This window comes from Ornithodoros turicata, chromosome 10 (assembly GCF_037126465.1).
Source record: "Ornithodoros turicata isolate Travis chromosome 10, ASM3712646v1, whole genome shotgun sequence".
Lineage (NCBI taxonomy): Eukaryota > Metazoa > Arthropoda > Arachnida > Ixodida > Argasidae > Ornithodoros > Ornithodoros turicata.
This window is the reverse complement of record NC_088210.1, coordinates 30731584-30758448: the sequence shown is the minus strand read 5'-3', so window position 1 is coordinate 30758448 and position 26865 is coordinate 30731584. Positions and strand designations below refer to the sequence as shown.

At 45.9% G+C, this 26865-nt stretch overlaps 1 protein-coding gene and 1 long non-coding RNA gene across 16 annotated transcripts in view; one reads left to right on the top strand and one right to left on the bottom strand.

Annotated features, from left to right (window-relative positions):
* LOC135369860 (uncharacterized) overlaps positions 1–3646 on the top strand; it is a 52358-nt gene extending 48712 nt beyond the window's left edge. The window contains exon 3 of the long non-coding RNA XR_010415139.1: positions 3573–3646. This is a non-coding gene — a long non-coding RNA (uncharacterized LOC135369860). The remainder of the gene's footprint in view (positions 1–3572) is intronic.
* LOC135369853 (basement membrane-specific heparan sulfate proteoglycan core protein-like) overlaps positions 1–26865 on the bottom strand; it is a 237636-nt gene that overhangs the window by 137036 nt on the left and 73735 nt on the right. The gene's annotated exons all lie outside the window — the stretch shown is intronic.

The following is a 26865-nucleotide window of genomic DNA, read 5'->3' as shown; positions in this document are numbered from 1 at the left end:
TGGTAATATGTTTTTTTTTCTTTTAAAGACGCGTTAGCACCGCGAAGCAACTGCGGCTATGAGCGGCGTACAGACGTGGACAGATGGAGAGAGGGCAGCAGTGGGGGACAGGGGGGTTAGTATGCGTCCTGGGCCGACTTCAGGGGGAACTGTGGTGACATATTCGTCTAGAAAGTCTTCCGAAAACCCTGAGAAAGCCTGAGACAGCGCAGCCGGTGACAGGGTTCGAACCCGTGTCACCTTCCCAGTCTCGGCGTGGAAAGCGATCGTCCTAACCACTATGCCACGAGAGCTAGCTGGTCCTGGTAATACGTACGGACATTATATACAACGTTTTCACAGAAGAAACGCTAGTGCACAGCACATCTACGGACCGCACGGCAGGCGTTTGTCGCCAGTGCAGGTGAAGTATATACTCTTTCCTGTCCTTGTAGAGCCCACGTCACAGGACACGAGTGCACACGTCACGATGTGACGCAGAATGTGAACAGAGTGGAAAGGAGCGCAACGCGGCACCATTCCTGATAGCACGCCGGAACGAGTGCGGCGCCTTTTGCGGCGGCGTTTTATGATAACATATGTCTCATTGATAAATACGTATGTGTGTTTCAGCGGGGAACATTTCACGCTGTGGATGTCGTGGTAGTTAGTGACAGTTGTACTGTTTGATAAACATGGTTTTCACTGGAGGACATCACGTCACTTGGTGCATCATTTTTATACATTTACTCTCCGCCACTAGACGGAGCGTGTATTTTACAAAATATTTCTATCCATCTCGCTCGTGTTGTAAACTTTTACTGAAGATGGGACGAATCCAGAATTTCCTGAATCCAAATCGAAGGAAGATTCTACGAATCCACAAATTTTTGAGTTTGAAAAGCCACGGGGAAGAAACACTTCTACCGAAAAGTGTTTTGAAGCAGAATTTGATACCTTCGTTTAATGAAAAACAAATTAAATAATAGTTAACTTTCAGGAGAAAACATACCCATATATGCTTCTTCTTAAATGTAGCTTATGTAACATGTTGTTCATCGACTACACGAAATACACAAACTCCCGAGCCTGAACTCTTTCCATAAAACTAAGATACATTCAAAAGCAATACCACGTTACTTTTAAACTTGTAATGTCGGCGCTTCATGCTGTGGTTTTGGGCGCGGCCCGCCAGCCAATTAATTTCGGTGGACTCCGGAGGCGCCAATTTTAAAAAGAAACAAACAAACGTGACTGGCGGATTCGAAAGACTCCATTCGCCGTTCTGGGCACTGATTGGAGGATTCTGTTGGCCCAACCCTAACTTCCTTCCAGTTTATGATGGCTTATTCCCACCGAACTCTTGTCCGAGATTCGGCTATAATCGCTTTATATATTTACACGGACGCGTCATCATCACGAGTACTGCAGGTACCGACACAGTTTAGCTTCCGCCGCGTGATGCCGCCGCCGCCGGCGAGCGCATGACGTCACAAACGTGACGAACCGCGCGTATCCGTCACTTTCAACCGGACAGGCAACCGACCCGGAGCTGATACGATCGAGTCAACATCCGACCGGCGCGACACAACCGACATGCATTACCGGTTCCACACGGAAGGGAATAATGGCATTCTCGTCTACTGTCATTCGGATCTCGAAAGCCATTATTTACGAAGCTCGTGCCACGCGATATTTGATAATTTTTTTTTTAAACGCCATTAAAAGTCGCGAAAATGATGCGGACTGCTCACTAAAGTAAAGAACGTGCGCTTGGGCGACGAAGGAAAAAAAAATAGATAAAATACGAAGTCCAGTCTGGTAGTAGTGAGAACACAGCAAGTCCAGGGAATGAAACACTCTTTGGAATAAAACTTTAGTATTCACAAATTTTCGTGCAGAACCTTCACTTCGTCTGGAGAAAACATGATATGCGGGTACAATTCGAGAAAAACGAAACGTAGCTTGCAGGTACTTAAAAATTCACAATGCAGTAATTTGTTAATTTTCCTGTCTACGCACCTGTTTTAATATACGTTTTAATACCAAGTGTTTTCAACTTAGGTTGCCAGATCACAAAGCAATGGCGTCTGCCCTTGGCGGCGACGTGTGTCTTTTGGTCTTGCCGGAGAAAATCCCTGACGCGGAAGTTTATTTGGTGAAAAGATACTTGCTTCAGAAACCACCTTGCGTTGCACGGTGTAGAAAATGATTTAAAAACGCAATCTAAAATTGGCATTCTACGCGAGCAATGGAGTCGATTTCATTCGCGAATGAGTTGTGGCGAACCCACTAAGCAGAAAATGGCATTTAATTCAAATCCCATTAAAGCCGTCCGTGTGGCACCGCACGAACGGCACTAAAAACCTGCTACATCGAGCACTTCACGTCATTTTTCGTTCCCGTGCGGCACGGGTATTCGTCGTGTCCCTTTTCTGCACTCAAAAATTGTCTGGCAACCACACCCGCCCTCGGTACACCGCCGTCTGCCCCACCGCGCCCTTACTTCGGTCGCGTGCAAGATCATCGTCCTCGCAGACGAGTCGTATCAGTCGCGGGCCGGGAAAACAAAGGAATAATAATAAAAAAAGTCTTCGTGGGAAAAAGCTGTCGTTCATACGAAACTCTCTCTCTCCGTCGACGGACGTAACGAGGCATCGACTACGGGAACTCTTTTCGTCATTTTTTCCTCGGCAAGCTGCAAACAATGGGCGGACGTCACTCAACTCAGGCGGCCTGTCCAAGTTCCCCCCGTACGTGAGGCCTTTTGTCGACAGTGACAATCTGGCACAAGTCACTTTTGCTTTCTCTCTCTTTCTGGAATCTTCTCATCCTCGAATTTATATGAAGTTGACGGGCTCGAGATCGACCTGTCTTTTTATTTTTTTGCTTTCCCGTCGGTTCTTTCCGCTCTATATATTTTTCAGCCGAGAGTGCGGGAGCGCTTCGCGACACCTTTATTGATGATCACAGTCTAAGAGAGAGAAAGAGAGACAGCCATTATAAGGGCGAGCTCAAATTGATTGGGGTCCCTCTTTTAGTAACGTTGAATTGCTCCAGAGTACGCCTCCGGCGTTATAGTGTCTCTTCCGAGTGCACCGCGAAGAGCAAACGGAAGGAATTATCTCGCGAGATTGCGCAATTCCAGTTTTCTGATTTTACCTTCAAAATAGCCGACCAGGAGCCACTGTGGTGTGCACAAAACATATTTTCTCCTCATCATCTACAATATAGAACACAATTCTGATACTTCCCCGAACCACACCTTCAGGGTCTCTTAATCAGTTGGACTATCGCCCCCCCCCCCCCCTGGACAAATCCTTTCCTGGACAACGTAGGACTTCGGTCCACCCTGCGAGGCGACCGTGAGGCACGGCGACGCTGGCGCCAGCTTTCGTCCCTGGTGGCGGGAGGAAGAAAAGTTTTCCAGTGTATTCTACAAGCGCAGATGACGACGTTGGCGATTTCACACGTCGTCGCGTGAATTCTGTCTCGTGTTCGACCAACTTTAATGAATGTGTACGATGCAGGATGAGATAACGGCAGGAAACTGCGAAATAAATGCTGAAAATAACTTATCCTTCCCACCACAGGTGCCACTGATGGCAGTGAGCGAGGGCGCCTCCTGGGCAGCCGGACGAGCCCTACTCATAATCACAATTGACAGGTAATTGTATTTTTGTACTTGAATTATGGTACGAAAAATGCGCTGACAGGTCCCTCATCCGCGATATGCGCTTGTGGCGAATGGTTGTGGCACACCTTACATGAAACTATGCACAAGCGGAACGAGTGTGTCACGTCGAGACTGGGAGGTACCCGGGTTCGAATCCCGGTGCCGGCTGTGCTGTCTGTGGTTTTTCCTGGGTTTTCGTCAGACGCTTTCAAACATATGTCGGCACAGTTCCCTTAGAAGTCGGCCAAGGACGCACATTCTCCCCAGGGTCGCCAGTCGTGACGTTGCCCACCTATATGCGAGGCCGACAACGGCGACCCCTTTCACCACCAGCTCCACCACCACCGTGTGTGGTGTAGGCGATCATTTTTCATTACACAGAACGCCTGCACAACAGTTCTGCTTACAAGATCACCGCAAACTCACCAAGACGAAGATACCAGCGTGTACATCGGTAACCCAAACCGCCATGTGACGTCATCAAACTGGAACACGACCCCTTGAAAGTACCCGACCCCCCCGCGCACCAGACCACCACTTACTCTGGCGACTCGCCTATGCACCCGAACGCAAACGCACTCCCGCCAAATGTGGGTCAAGGGTCAAACTCATAGCTCAGAGCCCCCGTGCAGTCTCTACAGTGTCTGGCAACCTCTCATTGGAGCACAAGGGCAATCCCTCGTGAAATTCTTGGCAATTAAAGGCGGAAGTCCCCCTCCGTCGGCGGAAACATATTACACGCTCAAGTAGGCCTAATGATGAAATACGAGTTAGCACAGTGTGGCACAACAGTTGCATTGTTTGCACAGACGCAGGGAGGGTGTCTGGACGCAATACAATACGTCCCGTCGCAGTGCGTGTAAATCGGACAAGCGCAAATTTCTGGAATCGCCGCGGAGTTCGTTCAACCTGCGATGTCTGCTCTTGGCCAGAACATTTTGCGGGAGGTGGGCCGAAATAGATGTGTCGGAAGACAATGAGGAGAGGGTTTAACTTGTCAGAGAAAACCATCTGTTCCGAAACGACGAGCGAACGTTTGGCAAAAGCAAGACCGTTAGATGTGAGGTGTTTGCAGCCGCAGCCGCGTTAAACAGACAATGGGAACCGCACATATGTTACTCTGCATATATACAGTGTACGGGTTTATGCAAAGCGCTGTTCGGTACTGCATGTATGAAGATGATGTTGGAAAAAAAATAAAAATAAGCAGCGACGACATACCGAGAGTGGTTACTTCGTTCCATGACAGGGGTGGTATGTGGCGAAGCGCAACTTCCAGGCGACACACTGCGGAATCCGACCGTCTCAAGGAAGTGTCGCTGTAAACATGTCAACTGGAAGACATCCAGCAGTTCTTGGAAGAATGTTCTTAGGTGACATTGACGGATGATAAAAGAACACATTACTGTAACGTGTACCATCCAATTTGCTCTAATATGTGCCTTGATGCGCAGATTCTTTTGCAGTCCCAGTTCCTTTCCAGGTTTCAGAAAAAGAAAGAAAGAGAGAGAGAGAGAAAACTCCACGACACTTTACAGCACATTTGCGTTCGTAAAACGTGCGAAGCAAGCCGCCAAAAAGAGTTTAGCTCGACAAACAGTGCACCTAAGAAGAAGTAACGCTGCCCACTCGCCCTGCACAGACGCCCAGACCGAGTTTAAGACTGTTACAGATTGTAAAAAAATAGTATAAATAAAATTGGATCGATTGACTGATTGAGGAAAAGCAGTCGCGAAAGACGCGGTCCGTCCCTCACCACTGTGCTACCTGCTATCCAGACAGCATGGCACTGAATCACAACACAGCCATTTTAACGAGCGCTGCTTCCTCTCACGTTCCCAATAGTCGAAAATTAAAACAGACAGGTCCCGAACAAGGAGGCCTTAAGTGCGTCCTTTCTTTCATTCTCTCCCTCAAACCGTTTGCGACAACGACTCGCGTCCGAAGGTTGGGACACAACTCTGCACTCAGCATCTGCAAGCGTCAATGATATATATAAAAAGGTACATCGCTCGACGCATTCTAATGCTTACGGTCCTTTTCAATAACGCTGTCAGCGCCGCTTTACGAGCGACCTCAGTATGCGAAGCTCGTCCGTTTTCCCAAGCGGTAACGAGAGCTTCTTCTTTTTTTTTTTTTTTCAAGGTGAACTTTGTCATCCGCCAGTCCTGCCTGTACCTGGTGGAAAATGTATGGATGGAACGATGGGGGTGAACAAGGGCGGAGAGACAGATAAGCACAGTGTTGTTCGCAATTAAGCCAGGCAGCTGGTTTTGTCTCTGAGAATGATGCAGCTCGAGTTTTCGTCCTATCAGTTTATTTAAAAAATAACAATAATAGCAAACAAGACCTACATGAGAGAACATGAGAGAGCTGATGTTCTGAGTCTGGAACAACATAGACAGGACAAATACATACATCGTTCATCGGACAAATACGTACATACATACATACGTACATTCATCGTTAATTTCTTAGGCAATTTGAGGCTTTGTATGTATTTGTCCTTTCTATGTTGTTCCAGCCTCAGAACATCAGTTTTCTCATGTTCAACAGTTGCCGCTTGCGTCGATCCCGTCGTATGATTGTGTGTATGAGTGAGAAAAATGTAAGAGTGAAAGGGGGATGAGTGAGAGAGAGAGTGGTTGATTTGTCCCTTCAGGTGACGCGCCCTTGGAAGTCGCTGGGGACCCAAGCAGCACAATGTACTGAAAGTCGAGTGCAATAGGGGTGGACGGGTAGGTGGAAGGCCTTCAACGGATTTGTGAAACTAAATAACATTGATAAGACACATACCGGCCACCCCTATTGCACCTGACTTTCAGTACATTGTGCTGCTGGGGGAGGTGTGTTAGCTTAGCTCAATTGGTAGAGCCCTGGACCGGTAATCCAGAAGATACGGGGTCGAGTCCTACAGCTGGCCAACCTTTTCAGTGACTCCCATCTTTCGTCGTAAATAAGACCTATTTCATTATTTTGGAAGTAGACAAAATCACGAAACAGGTAGTACCAACACAAACAGACTGTCGCACATAGAGGAGCGACACACAACACGAACCAGCTTGCAATAAGAAAAACGACAAGAACAAATAGATGGCAACGCCATGGGACGCGTGTCACCGGTAGGGTGCAGCACCCGACCCAATACATGCGAGACATTAGATGAAGTGTATTAGTGAGATGAGTTATAAGTACGAATCGTCCACGAAACAATTAAGGTGTCCCCGGGTTGCTTTTACCATACAGAAAAAAGTAAATAAGAAAAATAGAGGATTAACTGAAGGAAAACGGCATCGAAAGGGACACCGAGGGTTTCTGGAGACCGGAGTATAACGCTAAAGCGTCTATAGAGCAAGAAAGGCACCGCTGCTATCGACACTTATTTTGAAGAGTCAGTCGAGACTGATGGGTGCCCTCTTTTCCACGCGAGGGTCAAAGGTCCCGGAAGACTGTGGAAGCCTTCCACGTCGCTCGTACCGTTATTGGTCGACAAAAACGCATCACGGAGGGCGGCTGAACCAAAAATAACGCGGACAATGACATATCGGCAGCCGGTTCATGCTGAATGACTGGTCCCAAGGGGACGACGGGCAGAATCAATAAACACGGAGAAAGAGCAGAGGCTTGACATCTTCAGAACCCGTGAGCTCTCAAAGCACACTCGTCTGCGTTAATAAAGTCTAGTCTATAAAATTAAATCTGCGTTAAAATCAAAGCCATTGAGACTAGAATATTTTACAGCCCACATATTTTTATGGCTATAAAAAGTATTCAGGCAGTGTGCTTATTTCAGGCACTTCTCAATTTTTCCCGTACTGTTATGGTCCACAACAACTACATATACATGTCGTGTTGTGGTCATTCGGAAATGTCAAAGTTCGAGCAAAGTAACTCTACTGAACATGTCCAACAGCAACAACGGGGTTCTCTTTTGATGACGACAAGTGGCGCGTTCCCGTTACCGCGTTATTGCCAATACACCTCAACCCGAGAAACGTCATCATGACGTTGGTAGACAGAATGAAAGCGAAACAAATCGGAAGGAGAGGGATGGGTTCCACGAATGGGCAGTTGTTCGCTGCCTCCTACTGAAAGAAAAGTAGGACCGAAGATCGCGTCCCCTTCAGAGACCATCGTAATCCCATCAAGACCGTGGCTTTCACTCGCGACCTTGTTCGCCCCCTATAGCTTCGAGCGTAGTTCAACTCTACCAAATTGGTGGCGCTATCGAACACTATGACGTCACTTGTTTACAAACAGGGAGAGGTCTTGTGGTATGGTATGGCATAATGGACCATTTTCGCAACGGCTAATGGGCATGCGCATGACCCTGAAGCGCCGGAGAGGGTTATCTCCGTCTCCATTAGATGGCGCAGTTTGGGGACGACAGAAGTGGGGACCAGTGGGCAGACCGCACGGACGGCGCGGGCTCGTCGGTCCCACTCCGGACCGGTTTTGGTCCCTTGTGCTACCCACGTGGATTTGTTTTTTACGCGCTCCGAGCGTGGTTCGCTCGAGCGCCGCTAGGATACGACGCGTATGTGAAAACCCGTCCCATTACTGTTACCATATATACAACATCCAGACACGTATATAGCGGCGATGCGTGGTAGTAAAAAGGGACCACTCCCCGCGGTTAGGGCAGCATGGTTTTCGTCATACTAAAAATGCAGCACGGGAAGTGAAAATCAACTTAGAGAAATAAAACGCGTTCGAATTTTTTTTTTTTTCGAAAGTGGGCGCGATGTTCACTTTACAGACCTCGGGACAGTGTCTGGAGCTTCACGGTGATGAAAGTAACATACTTTAGAAAGCCGGCCGGGATATGACGCTGCCGCAGAAAAAACGAGAACGAGTAACAAGGTTAACGCGTAGTACAAGGTACATCCGATAGGGGAAGAAGATTATGTATCCCTTTTCATTTCTCCAAGCGTTTTCACATGCTGGTCGTACCTTCGGCGCACTTAAAATTATCCTGTCAGTTATGAAGATTTAACGAAGGATTTCCTAGTCTTTATATTAAATTTCATCTGTTCGCGAAAGATTTGATTAGATGGGGGGGGGGGGGGGGAGAGACTGGGAAAAACTGCGTAGTTGCCTGCGACACGGTCAAGGCTGGTCACTTCCACTAACGTTGCCTAATGAGTAACACGAACAGCTAATCAAAATCTCGAAAAATCGCAAGAATGTTTTTCTACGGAATAGCAAGCCGGCGTGCTGCCTGGCTGACTTTTCCCCTTTTATCTTTCTTTTTCCTTTTTCTGCCAATAAATCCCCCCTCCCCCGAATCGAGAATAAATGAGGAGATCGAGCCATTAGAGCAGAGGAGGAAAGGCAATTAGATGTCGTAGGAGAGTATACCCTATCTCACTAGCATTATGGCCTCCTGTAAGGCAAAAGCATGGGACAGTACCCTATGAAGTCGTTTATAGGTTATTTTTTATTTTTACAATGCCCCTCTATAAGTATGTATACCGTAAAACCTTCCACTACGGACACCTCTCCTACAGACGCGGACACTCCCCTATCGCGGACAGCTTGGCTTCCTGACACCTCCCTTCAGTGGACAATAAATCCTGGTCCCGTACTTGTCCGTGTACTAGAGAGGTCTCACCCTAAGCAAAGGAGGCACACTTCATATATGAGCCCCAAATCCACGAACATATGTTATGCACTCACCAAGCACCCCGTATCTTCAGATTCTTCACTCTCGGGGTCGAGCCCCATTTCAAAACCAAGATCGCTGTCCGGAGCAGGGAGTTGAAACCCCGCGTTTAATGAAACCTTCAGGGCGCAGGTCTCACAGCCATTAGGGTATCTTTGTCGAGTAACGAAGCCCCATCACTGCTAATTAGCGAGGCAGCGGTAGCTGCAGCCTTACACGTCAAAGCAGACAACCTTATTATCATCCTTTTCCTGCGTGTCCTCTTTCAGTTGATTGCCGGGGTTGCTCTTCGAAGCTTCAAGAGACATAAGGATCGTGCTCCCACAGAGGCACACGCATCAATGTGCCACCCATTGAGGAGAGAGGAAGTTTTAACGCATATTTAGGGCTCAATTTGCTCAAATTAAGAGGAGGTGTGTGTGTGTGTGGTGGGGGGGGGGGGGGGGTGCACGTGTAGCGGTTAAGGTCGAGCGCTAATACAGGACCAACTATACGTGAAACCTAGCGTACGTAATTAGTTTGAGCTTCACTAATTGGCTCGGGAAAATTGGAGTTTCTTCTTACCCTTTTAATGAGGGGTCGTTTTGTTTCCCGCGAAGCAGGCATAATCAGCGTATTACGTCCATTTTCTACTAGGCGAATACACGCGAAAGGTACATCAGCAATATTTCTGTCGATCGCTATACAAGACGACGAAATAGCTTAGGTTCTTACGTTATTCCTGGGGCCGACACAGACACTTCAAACAAATCGTAATGAGGGGTTTAGAACTTGGGACCTCTGAACCCCTCAGACAATAGGTCTTGTATCTTGCTTCTGGCACCGGATCGGTACAACGTGAGTGTAATTTCTGGCAGCTGTGACAGTTTCGGACAAATGATCAGCTGGAATGCATACAAGCGTTATCAAGCTACGTGTGTGAACCAGCCTAATAGTACCTAAACAAAAATACCGAATTCTAGCACGCCTAACAATTTATGTAATTTCATCGATATGCTCCGACGCAACGATGATCGTTAATATTAACTGTGCGTTGGTTCTCTGAGCACGAAATTACTTCAGTAGCAGTTACATAACATATACCACATCAACGCCAGAGAGGACGCTGCACGCGCTATTCAAGACTACGCTGAACACAGAAACCCCCCTCCCCCCATCACCGTATCTTAGAATCGTCGCTGGCACACCTAGACGACCGCTCTTTCGTCACCGCAAAAGTTCTTGGATGCCGGCCTGTGGGTCACCAAGTACGGGACATACACGCAATTGCGCAATTTTTGAAATCACGTGACCGTCTCGACGCACTCTAAGTCTTTGTTCTCAAGACTGTAGTCGAGAAACACGGAGTACATTGTACAGTATGACGACGGCCACTGGTGTATTTAGTCTACGTTTATTTAAACTCTTATTTGACTTACTGGACTCATTCATCAGGTGGACCCCGCTTGTTACTCTTTTTTTATTCTTTGTCTTTTTAGCGCCTCATGGTCATCCTGAGGATGGTTTTTCTAGTTTCTTCTATTCACAATTTCTGGAGCAGCCTGACCCGACTTTGACGTGCCTCACGTCTCCATATTTCACATCTCTCAATCAATCAATCAATCAACTACACGTCTTCTTCCTCCTTTAGCATCATTAAAGAAAGCACTCACACAATTTATCCACTAAACATGTTCGTTATGCTGTCGTCATTCAGGGCGTTATGCCCCATTACCGCCAGCCCTTCCCAGCGATGACATTAAACGTTGAAGCAAGTTTATTTTTCGTCGCTACAACAGAGGATGCCTCTTCCCAAAGGTCTGCTAAGCATCAGCGCAATATTCATCTGCAACCGTTCCAAATGAGAGCACTGACAGGCAGCTGCGGATCCCCTTATACGGCGGCCATTGTCAGCTCCAAAGAATAATTAGCGGAGAAACCGCTTACGCCGGCCAAAGAACACAGTGGTTGCCAGACTGTCTATGCGCACGAGCGAGTTCGACAGAGCCGTTTACTCAAAAGCCAAAGTCAACAAACGGCGCGCCCCAATTTTGAAGATTAATAATCAACAGCCGGCGAGACTTTTTCGGCGCCGCATTGTACGTACCTGTTTCGTTATTTTTTTTTATTTATTTTTTTTTATCGCAGTGGTGCTAAGTCCGCTGATGTTTCACTGCTTGTTTTGCTCAGCATTCGCATCGAACTTGAAATGATAAATGAAGACACTTTACGGCGAAGAGGAATCCACAGCGAGACACGCTCATTTATTGCGGCAACTTGGCTCGGAAACATTTATTTGAAGAACTGGTTGAATTCTGGAAGACGACTTCGCACTTCCTTCGGGAAAACGGCGAGAGAGTGGTATATAACGCTTTCTTTTTGCAGCCTTTATGTTTATGACAGTCATAAAAATGATTTTTTTTAAGTGGTGAGGGAAGTCTATGACAGCCGACGTCACCTAGATTGTGACGTGGACACAAAGGGTCGCGATGTCGTCTGCTTTCGCGAATCGCAGACGACGATTTCAGACGCAGGCTTTCTGTCGATACCGATGCGGCTGATGGCTGTGATTGGAGGCACGTTGTGATTTCCGGACTGCTAACGGCGTCACGTCGTTTAAGCGATCATCTGATGATGGCCAATATCCTCGAGTATGAGCAGATATTTGAAGGGTGAAGATCAAACGATGTGGACCGCGACCTACTAGATTACGGCAACCATGTCATAATCGGCAAAGCAAATGAGGAGCCCGTCCGCACGATCCGCTAGGGGTGCTACTCATCGGCCTGCGAGATCTGCATCACTATTGGACGATAGAAATTTGAATTTTGAACGCGCAGAAGCGGACGCACGATTACCGTAGCAGACGACAGCGACAGTTCCTATGAAAACGCGTAGAGTGATGATGATAATCGACTTTAGAAGGAAGCACCTCTCGTGGGACATCCACCGCTTGTACAAAAATATTAAGGTAAGCTAAAGTACAGAGTACTGTAGAAATTGAGTAAGCAATAAAATGGGCCGATGAGTAGCGCCACCGCTAGCCTCCAAATGCGGCGCTGGGAAGGGGTCCGTATGACATGGTCTCTATGATCTAGTAGGTCGTGATGTGGACAAGATGGGGCGTCAACGATGCCAGGGGAGTCGAGGCTACATACGCTACGAACTACGTAACAATTGTTAAAGTATGCGTCGTGCCCTTAAGAAGCATCCTTAATTGATCGTTGAATCCTATGCCACGGACACCTGTAGGAGGAGAGTAGAAAGGGCGCAACGACACACACGGAAAAGACTGCGACATGCAACTCCACGCACACTTGAGTCACCCACTAGGCGCGTCTTATTTAACATAAATTAACCTTTCGCGACGCCTCCCTTGAGGAAGAACTGAGGCATGTTCCCTCTATATACGCAGGACGTATACTTGAGGATTGATGGACGATGATGTCGTCACTTCCTCCCACCAAGTAGTCGGAAACGAGACGATGAAATATGGCCCTCTTTCGGAGGAAGAGCTAACGATCCTACCATCTGTTTATTGTGAATGGAGTTACCGGAAAGAAAGCTGTCATGCAGAGGCATGGATAAGTGTATTTATGTGCATTTCAATGGGTGTTGTTTAAGTACAGTGAACCCTTGGTTGGTTGGAATAAAAAGAAAAATATGGAGATGGTGGTTTCTACAAAACACAGGAGCTGGCTACTCCAAAACACTTGAAGGTAAAAAAACAAAACAAAAAAAAACAGTAAGACTAAAAAGTTCGAGGCGCTGCAATGAACCCTCGTTATTATGAACATGGTCGTTCCTGAAAATTTTGGTCATAATGCGGAATTGTCATATTAACGGGGGGATTTGCAGGGGTTTCACAGCATTGTTCCCCAAGAGTATGGTCGTAAAATGCGTATGTCAGATTATCGGGGGTCATATTAACGAGGGCTCACTGCAGAAACTTTGTGTGTCAGACTCTTAAAATAGAGGTGGTGGTGGTGATGATGATGATGATGATTATGATGATGATGATGATGATGATGGAACTGCGCTTGCCTCTTGAACTAGAACTTCACCACACAGAACGGTGAAGGCAAACCGTTGCTCAGAAAGATACCTTCGCGACTGTTGATTTTTTTCTTTTTCGTGTTAGCGCGGCGAGGCAACTGTGGCTATGAGAGGCGTACAGATGTGGACAGATGGAGAGAGGACAGCAGGAAATGGTGGGGGGACAGGCGTGGTTAGTATGCGTCCTGGGCCGACTTCAAAGGGGAACTGTGTCGACTTTGGTCTGGAAAAGTCTTCGGAAAACCCAGGGAAAACCTGAGACAGCACAGCCGGCGGTGGGATCCGCACTCATAATTCCCGTAATCCCATCCCATAATCCATCGCATATTCTTTGCGACATAATATTATCGTGTGTTCCTCATTGCCCCTCCTTGTCTAGACCAAACGCTTTTGTCACAACTCGCGCATCCCTTCTGCAATGCCTTTCTCGGGTTTTGGGGCATGCAATAAATAAATAAATAAACAATACACTATATATGTGGATTCTTGAAGTTTATATCTTATTTTTATTAATTTTATGACCTACGGCATCGCGTTGTTCACAAGAAAGTTTCCTACACTGAAATATGCCAGGGATAAGCTCTCTTTAACAGGCAAAGAAACAAACAAACAAGAAAATATACATTGCCACTTAACCAAGTTCGCCATGAAACCGTAAATTGACTCCAAAAATACGCGAAACGGTGGCAAAAGAGTGACGGAGACGTAATGGGGGTGGGGGGGGGGGAGGGGATATATTTATTAGACGAAAAGGAAAAAAAAAAACGGGGGAACGGTCAGCCAAACGAGACGTCGGCTTGCTGTTCCAGAAATAAATAAATAAGGAAAATTAAGAAATAATAAATAAAGAAAAAGAAAAGAATTGAAGAAAGAAAGAAATAGGAAGGAATAAGAAATAAATAAAGAAAGAAAATTAAGAAATGACGTAATAATTTTTGCAAGAAACTACCTTTTAACAACAATAACAAAAAACAAAGACTATATACTGTCCTACACCCTTCAAAAACGACACTAATGCGAGGACAACACAACTATATTCCGCAAAAAAAAAAAAAGAAAAAAAAGTCACGCTATTGAAATGTCATTTCCTGTTTTCACGGACACGCCGTCACCGACAAGTTAATTACCGTAAGCGGAAACTTATGTCACCAACCGAGGAAAGCGCCTGCGGCGCAACGGATCCCGACGAGTTACATTGTACGTATTTTTGTGTCTTCGTTTTTTGGACTGCTGCCTATATACGCACGGACCACAAAAGGGGGCGCTGACGTTAACTCGCCCCATTTGCCCGGATCTAAAGTCTCTATCTAACAGGAAGGTAGAGTCCAGTAACGACGATGATCACACCCCATATGCGCTATACGGTGCGGAGGTGATCACCGATATTTTCGGAGCCTCGCTAGCCTGCTCATCTCCGGTTGTAATAAAAAAAAGAAGAAAAAGTAGCAGCGCGGCTTCCTTAACCGAAGATGACGCAGTCTGGGCGTTGGCGTGCACTCGCGATAGCGCCTGCCGTGCTGCATGTAAAGAAGCCCATTACCTGCACGTAGGCAAGGTAGCTTAATTACGTCTCTGTGTACGCTGTAAGGGGGCGCCACTGAGCGGTTTAGCACCACGTAAAATGTTACGCATAACATAACGCATAACGCTTAAAATGTTACGCATAACAGGGCTTCGGCTGACCGATAAGGTAAAGAAAGAGATAAATTTCGTAAAATAAGAAAGCAAAATAATGTGAAAGCGATATAGCTTTAGGAGCAAGCACCGTGTAGGTCCGTCCGTGCCTTTATAGGGTCACGTGATACCACGTGATGGACAGCCTGTGTTCGCGATGCTCATGAAATTGTGTAACCCCCCATGACAGTAACGATGCAAACAAATAAACGATTTAATAGGCTTTCCATCAAAATTTAATTGTCATTGTCACGTATCATTTTTATTGTCCCGTTTTTATTGATTGGATTGGATTGGATAGGATTAAAATGCGGAGACTATAGCTCCACTCGTGAAGCCGGCTACTCTAGCACATTTGTGCTGCTAAAGGGTGGTTAGTGGCACAGACGACCACCAGGGGTTGGTGGGGTTGATGATGATGATGATGCTTGAGTTTGATTTGAAATTTTCTGGCGCAAAGATATTGATGATGATGATGTGACGACAGTATAAAGAATTAACAAGTGGAAAATGCTCTCTTTCAATGCTCCTGAATTAACTCAAATTGAATTAATTACAATGCGTACACAAATCACAACCTAAAACAAAAAGGCGAGAACAGCTGATTGATTGATTGATTTAAAAATCACATGTGGCCAAACCCTACCCACAACCCCCCGAAATATGTGGCCAAATCTAGCAGAACGACACCTGCTTGTCAACTGTATACTTTCCCTACAGCCAGTACAGGAAAAAGTTACCGCGAGCAATGAGATAGAAACATCCCAATCAGCATCATCATCGTCAAAATCAAATGAAAGTTGCTATATCCTACCAGTCAGGAACGAGCGACTTTGACGCTCTGTTTCAGGCGGTAGCGGACGACCTCTGTGTTATGCAACTGCTCAAATACATTTACCTGCTGCACGCAGCGCCGAAGCAGAAGGTGACCCACAAAGTTGACTCACCTGCAAATAGAAAGAATTGGACGTTCTAAGGAAACAGATCGAACATTCGAGAGTGGTTTCAATGTTTACACAGCTTGAAAGTCTCGACAAACACGCGGGGCTTTCCTAAAGCGATCCACTTTATTTAAAAGGCCCCACGCGAACGGCACGCAAAGCTTTGCACCAATGGAGTCTTGTGAATACACTCACTCGTAGAACGCATTAATTGAAAAGGAGCAGCGACCCGACAGTATAGGAGTACGGGATACATTTTTGAGATATTGGTAATGAATGAGTTACTTAGGAGAAAATGAGAAAGTAAGAACATCCGGAAGGGTGAATAACTTGCCGATGCTACGCCGGTACTATATCGACGTGTTAGCCACTATGTACTTATAGCGACAATAAAAAACACTACATGGTAGGTACCTTCGTATAGGTATCAGTGTAGGGGCCATCAGGTAGGTTAACTATACATGGGAGTAGCTCCCCTTACGCGGACGAAAACTATTCGTATAACAACAACAACAACAACAAAGTAATGATGATGTAGCGGGATGTTTCGCCGCTGAGGCAGCCCTCACAAAAATCGATATTGAGTTTCTTGTACGATCTTGATGTGTTCTTAATGAGTCAACCGAAACGCATCAGAAACTCAACGTGTAATGTGATTCCACGTTACGTTCCTATCAGGAACTTCATTGAGTTTTGACATTAATTTTTCTCATGAAAAATTTACATATTTTTTTCTGGGGAGTTTTTAATGTATGAAATCATCAGGACATACCACTCCGTGCTGTTCAAGACATATATGCTTGAACTGACCGTTGATAGGTTTTTAGGCTAATAACTGAGCAGTGTGGTGACATTTACCGTGTCTCAAACCAGCCGCAGATACGAGGAGGGGAGGGGTATAATCTCTGTCCCTTGGTACAAAGGTATTGGGTTCAATTGGGTACAAAGGGAAGGTTCCTGGAACCTTCGTGGCCATGCGTGTATTGTCATGTGTGTCAGTGTGTGTGTGTGAGCACTAAAGTGTTCTTTTGACGTACAAAACTGTTCGTTGTTATAGGGACAATGTCGTTAAACATGATGTTAACAGGCCGCATATCAGAGATACCGCCTTCTTTTACGTTCCTGCATGCATTATCCTGCCCCCCGCCCCCACCGACACGCTTATAAAGCTTTTCCAATCGATTACACCCGAGGTTTTCCCGCGACCTTCCAAGCGCAAAAAATGGTAAACGCGTGGCTCTAAATACACACCGACCAGATTACATTCAAGGACTTCCTTCATTAAATTAATTTCGTTCTGCGCAGTCAAGACTGATTTAAGTTTAAGGTAACTAACGTGATTACTGCATTGCTCTTAATTATCACGCAGCAGACCGTGTAAAATGAAGAGAGTTTTAATTTTGGGTGGTTGTACGGGATATGAAACGCTAGTCCCTTTTCCATTTTTTTTTTTTTTCCTTTGCATGGAGAGGTTGCTCAGCTATATAGGCCTCTCTTCAAAAGGAGTTATGATTATCATTTTGGTGGCGTTCGATTGTCGACCTGCGCCGCTGTTGTTGTTGGTGGTGGTGCTGGTGGTGGTGGTGGTGAGGCGCTCGATATGGAATACATCAACTACATGAATGACGCTGGGATGGAATACTATCACCATGTTTATGTAAGAGGGGGGGGGGGGGGAGGATATATTTATTTGACGAAAAGGAGAAAAAAAACGTGGGAAAGGTCAACCAAACGGGACGTCGGCTTGCTATTCCGGAAATAAATAAAAAGAAAAAAGGAATTAGTAAATAAATGATAAACTAACAAAGGATGAAAGAAGGATGAGGTACATTAAAGACAAAGATGACAAAAAAAAAAGGTGACTAACAAATGGTGAAAGAATGATGAGATGGATCACAGAAGATGACTTGATGTAAGGGGTCCTGAAAGGCACGTTCACTGCACACCACAGGATGTACTGGCGAAGCAACCCGGATGAGACGATGACGTCACAAAGAGGTCAATGACACGGCTGAAAACAGATCTTTGTAACGAAATCATAGACGTTTTCTCCGCGAATCGGATCCAGCTTGCGTTTCACGCAACATTCTCTGTAAGCCAAACCAGGTGGCAGATTGTGGCCGTCCACTATAGGAGCACGTGACACTGACCACGCGACCAAAAAGTTTCCCGCCATCCTGTTCGGCTCAATTACCAATAACGCCTGTTTTGTTGTTGTTGTTGTTGTTGTTCCGTTGCTTCTTTAAACGGCGTTTCAATGCTGGGGCACCGAAAAAATTTATCCGCTGAAGAACATCCTCCCTCGGAGCGCCACTGCAAACGTAAGGATGTCTGTTTTGCGAAATAAAGGGAGCCATTATCCGTGCATAAAAAAAGAAAATAAAGTAAAACGCCAAAAATACACCAAAAAAACACGCAAAAAAAAAGCCATACCAAGATCGCGCCCATTTGACGGTTGCTCTGTCGCCCGTCAACGGCCTATTAACGCTCGGACGAGAAAAACGCAGCAATTTCCACACAGCGAGAAAGTTTCGCGAAACGGATAAGATAATCCAGACGCCGCCACCAAAGAACAGTGGCCGCTCCTGTGTTTGCCGTGGATGCCGTAAAAAAGAAAAGCATATTTTACGAGGCGCTCCCGCCTGAGCATCCGTATCAAGGCCACCAGACATTAAAAAAAAAAAAAAAAAAACAGACAAGAAGCCATGATGACGACATCGCAAAGAATAAGACAAGTCCTATAAGACGAGTGAAAGGACGTTTGCGTTAATGCTGCGCCAGTGAGCAAGCAGGACGCATGAATATGGACGTGGCACGACCTTGTGGGGTATATATGTACAAAAAACCCGCAGGTGTGCTTAAACGAGAAGCGCATACCTTCATGCCCACGCTGCACCCGCGAAGCGATATGTTAAACGATTTAGCGGACAGAAGCTACAGCGAATGCGGTCACTGCAAACCCTTTCCAGGAGTTGTTTGATTACGCCCACGAAACGTAGCGTGGCTGGGGCAGAAGCAATATGCGATTAAAAAAGCTGGGAGATATTAGATTAGATAACAAAACTTGGCTACATCTTCGGGAATTGCGCCAAAGGCGTTCAAATGCGGTTTTGTGAGGCCGTCGCTGCTTGTAATGTTTGGCGAACCTCCTCTTGAACAGTATGCCATGAATTTTGTATTGAAAGTTCTAATGTCCCGTAAAATCTTTTTCGCTGCATTACTACTCAATTTCAGCGTTCCGCGAACACGGTCTGAGGATCACGCGTTACAGTATTCCATGATATCCCGGCGTTCAATATCCCAGATCTCCAAAAACCAGCAGTACCAGAATCACAACTTGCAAAATCAAAGCATATATCTGCGAGTTCTGAGAATTGCCGAGTTTGGAAGCAGGATATCACTGAGCAACGTTTCAGCTTCTCGTGTATTTGATGTTCATCCAAGTCGTTTTAGCGAATGAAATGCACAATTTATGGAGGGTGGACGCGCTGTGCGTTCTTAACAGAGGGATGTCGGGATACCGCCCAGAGCTATCGCTGTAATATAAATGGCACGTCTAGGAAACTGCTATACCCAACCTTCACCGTCTTTACCGTTAGCTACGACGCGAGCATGCCACAACATCGTGATGTCTTGTTCACATCGCGAAGTCTCTCTGTTGCGGTTACGCGGTATGGACACAGTGCGGAGGAGGTTGTCGTGCGACACGATGTGATGCGATGCGTCACACGACACGATGCGAACGCATATGTCGTTGGACATATGCGTTCTTGATACGGGAAACGCTCTTGTTTGACCAATCACGCCTCCACTCCACAGACAGCCACGAACGGGCAACAGTGATGTGGTCGGCGAAACTTTTGAGTTGTATCGAAGCGTATCTGCTGAATACGGAGCAATTTAGAGCTTCTTGTTTCGTGCCAACGTGCTTTAAAAGCAGGCAGCCATGATGGAAAAGCAACGGCGACAGCAGAGCACTGATGCGCCTGCGATCATTGGTCAGCTGCATATAGCCGGAGGTTAAGCCGTACCGCATTGAGTTACCAGCTCGCGTTGCTCAGTGGTTAGCCTGCTGGCCTTGTCACGTCGAGACTCGGAGGTACTCGGGTTCGAGTCCCGGTGCCGGCTGCGCTGTCTGGGGTTATCTCATAGGTTTTCCTCAGACGCTTTCACACATATGTCGGCACAGTTCCCTTTGAAGTCTGCCCAGGATGCACATTCCCCCAGGGCGTTCCTCAGACGCTTTCAGACATCTGTCGGCACAGTTCCCTTTGAAGTCTGCCCAGGACGCACATTCCCCCAGTGCGTCAGTGGTGACGTCGCCCACCTCTGTGAAGGCCGACAGCGGCGAGCCCTTTCACCATCACCACCAGCACCACCGCATGGAGTTCGGTCGAGCTCAACTCTTACGGTACGTGTGCTTTTCGGTTATCCGTGCTTCGTTGCCATGACAACCGTGCCGCATCGCGCCGCATCCGTAACGCATGATAATGCAACAGTGTGAACCAGGCATAACGTTTCGCTCGAAAACGCGTGCGTCACGCTTATACGTGACCGCGTCTAGACTGAAAGATAATCGAGCGTAAGCTATAAACGATTACGGCGTTTACGTAAAACGCTCACGACAGATCACTGCGCACCCAGCCTACATCTCCGCTTCACACTTGCGCGGGTCGTCGGTGTCGCTTTCAACAACTGCACCCGCTTCTCTCTTTCTCTCTCTCATTAACGGTTCTCACGCGTGTCGCAACCTCTGTCTTACAACTCGACATTCCTCTGGGACACCCACCCTCCTCTGACAATCTCCTAAATATATCCCGTGTTAGGAAACGCTAAAGACGCCGCAGCCATTCCGTCCACAGACGCTCGTCAAGGTCTCCGGCAGGATAAATCGCGCCTTCAAAAGGAAGATGAGAAAAATAAACTGGAACCTACAGACACACCAGCGGGAAAGCGGCAGACGGTTTCTAAAAGTGGTCAAGGTCGGGATTTTAGGCTTAGCACTCGTGGGGAAACACGTCACAGAATGTACTTTGGACGTGAAATACTGTCGGCGAGTCATAAAAAAAACTGTTTGCCTTTTCAGGAAAGCCGCGTAGAGCCCCCTTGTTGGAGCAAACCCAAACTGGCTTTACAACTATACAAGTAAACAGACGCCCCCACCAGAAATAAAAAAAGAAAAGAAAAGTGGTGAAATTTTCCGGCTACGATAAAAACGTTCCAGGCAGCGCGTGTGGAAAGCTAATGGCGAAAAAAAAAAAAGAAAAGAAAGGAAAGTGCCTTTTGCTTTCTTTTTTCATTTTCGCACTGTCTGCTTGTTTGTTCGGAAAGTTGTTCTTCACTCTACTGAAGGAGCATTGCTACTTTGTGCACACTCAGCCTTTTCTATTTATTATTTTTTTTTTCTATTCATTTGCCAATAGAGTTATTCGAAAAAAAAAAAGTACCGAAACTTCTTCGATGAAGATTCAAACGAGAAAGGAGTGGCGCTAACGTAATCATATTCCGAAATTCTTTATTGAGGGCTTCTAACTAGATTTCCTCGCAGACTGGAAAAGAATGACGGAGCCGCTGCGATTCGCCCGAAAATGCCGACTCAATAAAAAAGAAAAAGAAGAAAGAAAACATGAAGAAGAACAACAAGATGGAAAAGAATTCAGTTATCGTCCGTCAGCCTGCAGATGGGGGCGAAAAGTTGTTCAATTACTTCAGCCGCACTTTTTGGCACAAAGAAACTTTGAAGTCAGCCTTTTCGGCCCCCGGAATTGACGTTAGCCGACGTCACCTGTGTTTCGATGAACTTGTACTCGATTAGAGGACCCAATTAGACGAATTAAAACGTACCTACACAGTTCCAAGTTCTGTGTCAACGCAACAGACGTAAGAAATTGTTCCGCTTTGCCGACTTTAATATTCCACTTCATCCTTAACAAAAACTGCGCGCTCCACCGCACCTAATAACGTGCCGGTACGCATTGAATGGATCTTTGATATAAAAAAAAAATAAAAACAAAAAATCGGGAACCAACGAATAGTGAAGACATTGTACCTGCCCTTTCTGCGAAGACGGAACAATAATTATTTCTTGAGAGACCCCCCCGTCTCCGCGTCCTTTCCACGCGCCTCACGAGGGTTCGAACGAGTCTCCTCCAACTTAAGTGGTCCCTCTTTGATCGTCGGTTCCCCCATTAGTTCCCGGGATGGAGTTCACATGGTTGAACAACAGAACGAGAGAACCAAGGTTCATTAAATGGTTGCGGTTCTGCTCCCCCTTTGACGACGATGACGACGACATCCAGAAAGAGAGACGCTCTTATATATATATATATATATATAAAGAAAGAAATACACGAAGAAAAGAAAAGCCGGGAATTCTGCGTCTTTTAATGTGCCCCCAACATCGCGGAAGAGAGTGGGTGGGAGAATGATGTTCCTGTAAAGGTTGCTTCTCCGTACGCCTAGTAGTAATGAGGAGAAGTACGCGGCTGGTTCGTTACAACAGCGCTTTATAAGAACGAATGGGAAATAAACACACGCACGTCGCAAGCAATACAATGTGCTGAAAGTTAGAGTACATGGAATGGACTGGCAGGCTTCATTTCCCAGAGAGTTCCCACGAAGAAAACAACCTTCATGTATACCTGTCCACCCCGCAGCTTTGCACACTCACATGACCAGAATTCAGGGACACCTCCTCTGATGCAGGTTCTGCCTGATAGCAGAAGAACGTGTAAGAAAGCCAACTTGAAAGAAAAGTATGCGGCGAGGAGGAAGGAAGATGGAATGAGACGTGGGCAGACGAGAAAGGGAATGTGTACATCAGATATCGCACGCGGAGCCCTGCTATCAGCAGCAATTGCCCAGCGCAGAATGAAAACGTGATGAATCAGCTTTGATAAGATTTGCCAAACTTTTCTTCGCTGTGCTGCTGCTCAGAGTTCTGGGGGGCTGCTCGTAGCGTGTGCAACGGGGTGATTGCCACTTGTAAGGCTAGCCCTGGTCCATTTTTTGTTCTCTCTGTGGGGAATGGGGATGCCGTCGACGATGACCAATGTGTGTCCTGGGGCGACTTCTGAGGGAAATGTGCCGACGTATGTGTGACAGCGTCTGAGGAAAAGCCCAGAAATTATCCTACATTATGCCGAAAAGAAATTATGCTCTATAACCTAAGAAAGCGAATTCAGTAACCGCACCTCACTTTGTTACTTGCACCTTGTTACTCAGTGATCACTGTATCGTACGCTTCAGTTTGTTCTTGGCCTTATCATGAGGACACTTCAATGCTTAATTCCAAATTTTGCGTCTCAGTCTCTTCCCGGCACCATCAAGAATGCTTGTCGGTTATCAACTCCCTCCCTTAGAGAAATAAAATAAGAAAATAAACAAGCGGAAGACTGCTTATTTTCAGAACATCTAGAGGTGAAAGCAGAGTCACGTTCGGCACAAGAAAGTGCTGAAACCAACACTTCCTAAATAATGTCGGGCATGCACGCTTACGTCACCTATATGGAGGCCTGCGACCTGCTTCGAGCTCTCTTCTCGTTCGTTCTTTCATATACTTCATGGCAGCATCCACAATAGTAACAATAGGCCTTCCAATGCGACGCAAGGCACAGGCCTTCTCCATATCCTGTAGGTGTTGCTCAAATAGGCGCTCGAATCAAAGACAAAGGAAGAGAGATGCCCAAGCAGCACAATGTCTCGAGTGCAATAGTTGTGGACGGTATGTGTATTATCAATGCAATTAGTGCGGCCGTTAATTATTTTTGTAATGAAACTTCATAATTCCTGAAAACAAGCTCAGCGCGCAATTCCAAATTGGGAGAACACAACCCTGAGAAGCCTAGTCAGCAAGAATCGAAACAGTAACACTTCTCTGTGCCCTTAAAAAATGAGCGAAAATGCACTATCGTCGAGTGTCGCCGTGAGTTCGGCAGCCGCTCTTTCGTATCACCTTCACTGTCACCGTTTGACGATACTGACATCACGCTGTTCCTCAAAACATGGGGGCCCCCGCTTCCTAGCGTCCTCGTTGTTTTTCTCTCGTTAAAATCTGATACAACGCAGACATTTATTAAGCAGCGGAATCGGTTATTGCCTTTTTGTTATCTGCCAGGTTTTTACAGTAATGTATTTGTAGTTTTATTGCGTGACGTTTATCACATCACATCACATCGCGAACTGTGTTGTGCAGATCAAACGAGATAACGCGGAAAGAAAATCAAGTACGGCACATTTTATGATAATGTAGACTGAGAAACAACATCGCTATTTCCCTCGCTCCAGGGACGAAGCGGGCTGTTCCATGATTTCAGGAACAACCTGTTGTCAGTTGAGAAGTGGTGACACCGAGTCAGGGAGAGGAGAAATCGCCGCAAAACCCGAACAGTGTTCAATTATTTTGTATCCATTTTATTTTGTCACCAGATACCAAAGCCGTTTTCAGAACAAAAGTCTGTTCGATATATCGCATGAAAAAAATTCGTGAAGAAACACCTTTTTTTTTCTTTATTTTGTTCATTGTGCCTCTTCGAAAAAGCGTCTTTCGTTGACCCCCGATGCGAGAGAGTGAAAGAGCACAGTGCCAACTCATGCATGGAAGATTGGTTAACTTGCGGAAAGAAAAAAAAAATGTATCGGGGTGACTCTATCGGAGCTGCATTTTCCGTCTTTTTTTTTTAAATCTTTTTCACGGACGCAAGAGGCGACAGTGTGCTCTTTCATTCTCTCGTGTTGGGCGAAGGAAAGACGCCAATCTAGAGATTCGTAATAAATAAAATAAAGAAAGAAATGGTGTTCCTTCACGATTTTTTCTTCTGCGAACGATCTATCGAACGGATTTTTGTTCTGAAAACGGCTTTGGTATTTGGTGACGGAAGAGGTCAGATGTTCTCATTGGAACAACTTCGTAGCATTCATAATTAAAAAGTTAATTATGAAAGTTAGTTAAGACACTACCTTAGAAGTCTCCTAATGCCTTCATAGAGAGCGCCCTTCAGCATATGATATATTGCAATTGATTTCATATCGGAAAAGGTTATAGATATACTTTTAAAAAATACGGTAACATTTAGCTGGGACACCATGTACATGACAATAAACACGCATGGTATTTTTAACACATTCATTCCGTACGGAGGTTACGGCCTTGCAGAATTGCTGCATGAGAACGAAAAATTTGGCGAGGTAGAGAATAAAGGAAGTTTAAGCCACATGTCTGGAATTTATGTTAAATCATTGAAATACATCTACACTGCGAAAAGCATGCGTAGGAATTTCTTCACTTTAATTTCAATTACCATTAGAGCGAGTCAAAGCTTACCCACATAATTGGTTCCGTCGTCATATTGACCTCGAATGAAAAGTTGATGAGTTCCGCCTTGACAGGGAACAAAGGACGTTTAAGCCACATGTTTGAAATTGATGGTAAATGGTTGACATCTACACTACAACAAACACGCGTGGCAGTTTGTGCATTTCAACGAGTTTCATCATTATAGCGCGCTAAAGTGTACCGGCGTGACGATTCCGTGTCATGTCGACCTCTATCCAAATTTGATGAGTTCCGCCTTGACAGGGAACAAAGGACGTTTAAGCCACATGTTTGAAACTGATGATAAATGATTGACAAGCATGTACACTACAACAAACCCGCGTGGCACTTTGTGGATTTCAATTAATTTTGCCATTATAACGCATTAAAGTGTACCCGCGTGACGATCCCGTGTCAGGTCGACCTCTATCAATGTAAATTTGATGAGTTCCGCCTTGACAGGGAACAGAGGACGTTTAAGCCACATGTTTGAAATTTATGGTACATGATGGGCAAGCATGTACACTACAACAAACACGCGTGGCACTTTGTGCATTTCAATTAGTTTCCCCATTATAGCGCTTTAAAGTGTACCCGCCTGACGATTCCGTGTGAGGTCGACCTCTATCAATGTAAATTTGATGAGTTCCGCCTTGACTGGGAACAAAGGACGTTTAGGCCACATCTTTCAAATTTATGGTAAATGATGGACAAGCATCTACACTACAACAAACACGCGTGGCACTTTGTGCATTTCAATTAGTTTCGCCATTACAGAGCGTTAAAGTGTACCCGCCTGACGATTCCGTGTCAGGTCGACCTCTATCAATAGAAATTTGATGAGTTCCGCCTTGACAGGGAACAAAGGACGTTTAAGCCACATGTTTGAAACTGATGATAAATGATTGACAAGCATGTACACTACAACAAACCCGCGTGGCACTTTGTGCATTTCAATTAATTTTGCCATTATAACGCATTAAAGTGTACCCGCGTGACGATCCCGTGTCAGGTCGACCTCTATCAATGTAAATTTGATGAGTTCCGCCTTGACAGGGAACAGAGGACGTTTAAGCCACATGTTTGAAATTTATGGTACATGATGGGCAAGCATGTACACTACAACAAACACGCGTGGCACTTTGTGCATTTCAATTAGTTTCGCCATTACAGAGCGTTAAAGTGTACCCGCCTGACGATTCCGTGTCAGATCGGCCTCTATCAATAGAAATTTGATGAGTTCCGCCTTGACAGGGAACAAAGGACGTTTAGGCCACATGTTTCAAATTTATGGTAAATGATGGACAAGCATCTACACTACAACAAACACGCGTGGCACTTTGTGCATTTCAATTAGTTTCGCCATTACAGAGCGTTAAAGTGTACCCGCCTGACGATTCCGTGTCAGGTCGACCTCTATCAATAGAAATTTGATGAGTTCCGCCTTGACAGGGAACAAAGGACGTTTAAGCCACATGTTTGAAATTTATGGTAAATGATGGGCAAGCATGTACACTACAACAAACACGCGTGGCACGTGGTGCATTTCAATTAATTTCCCCGTTATAGCGCGTTAAAGTGT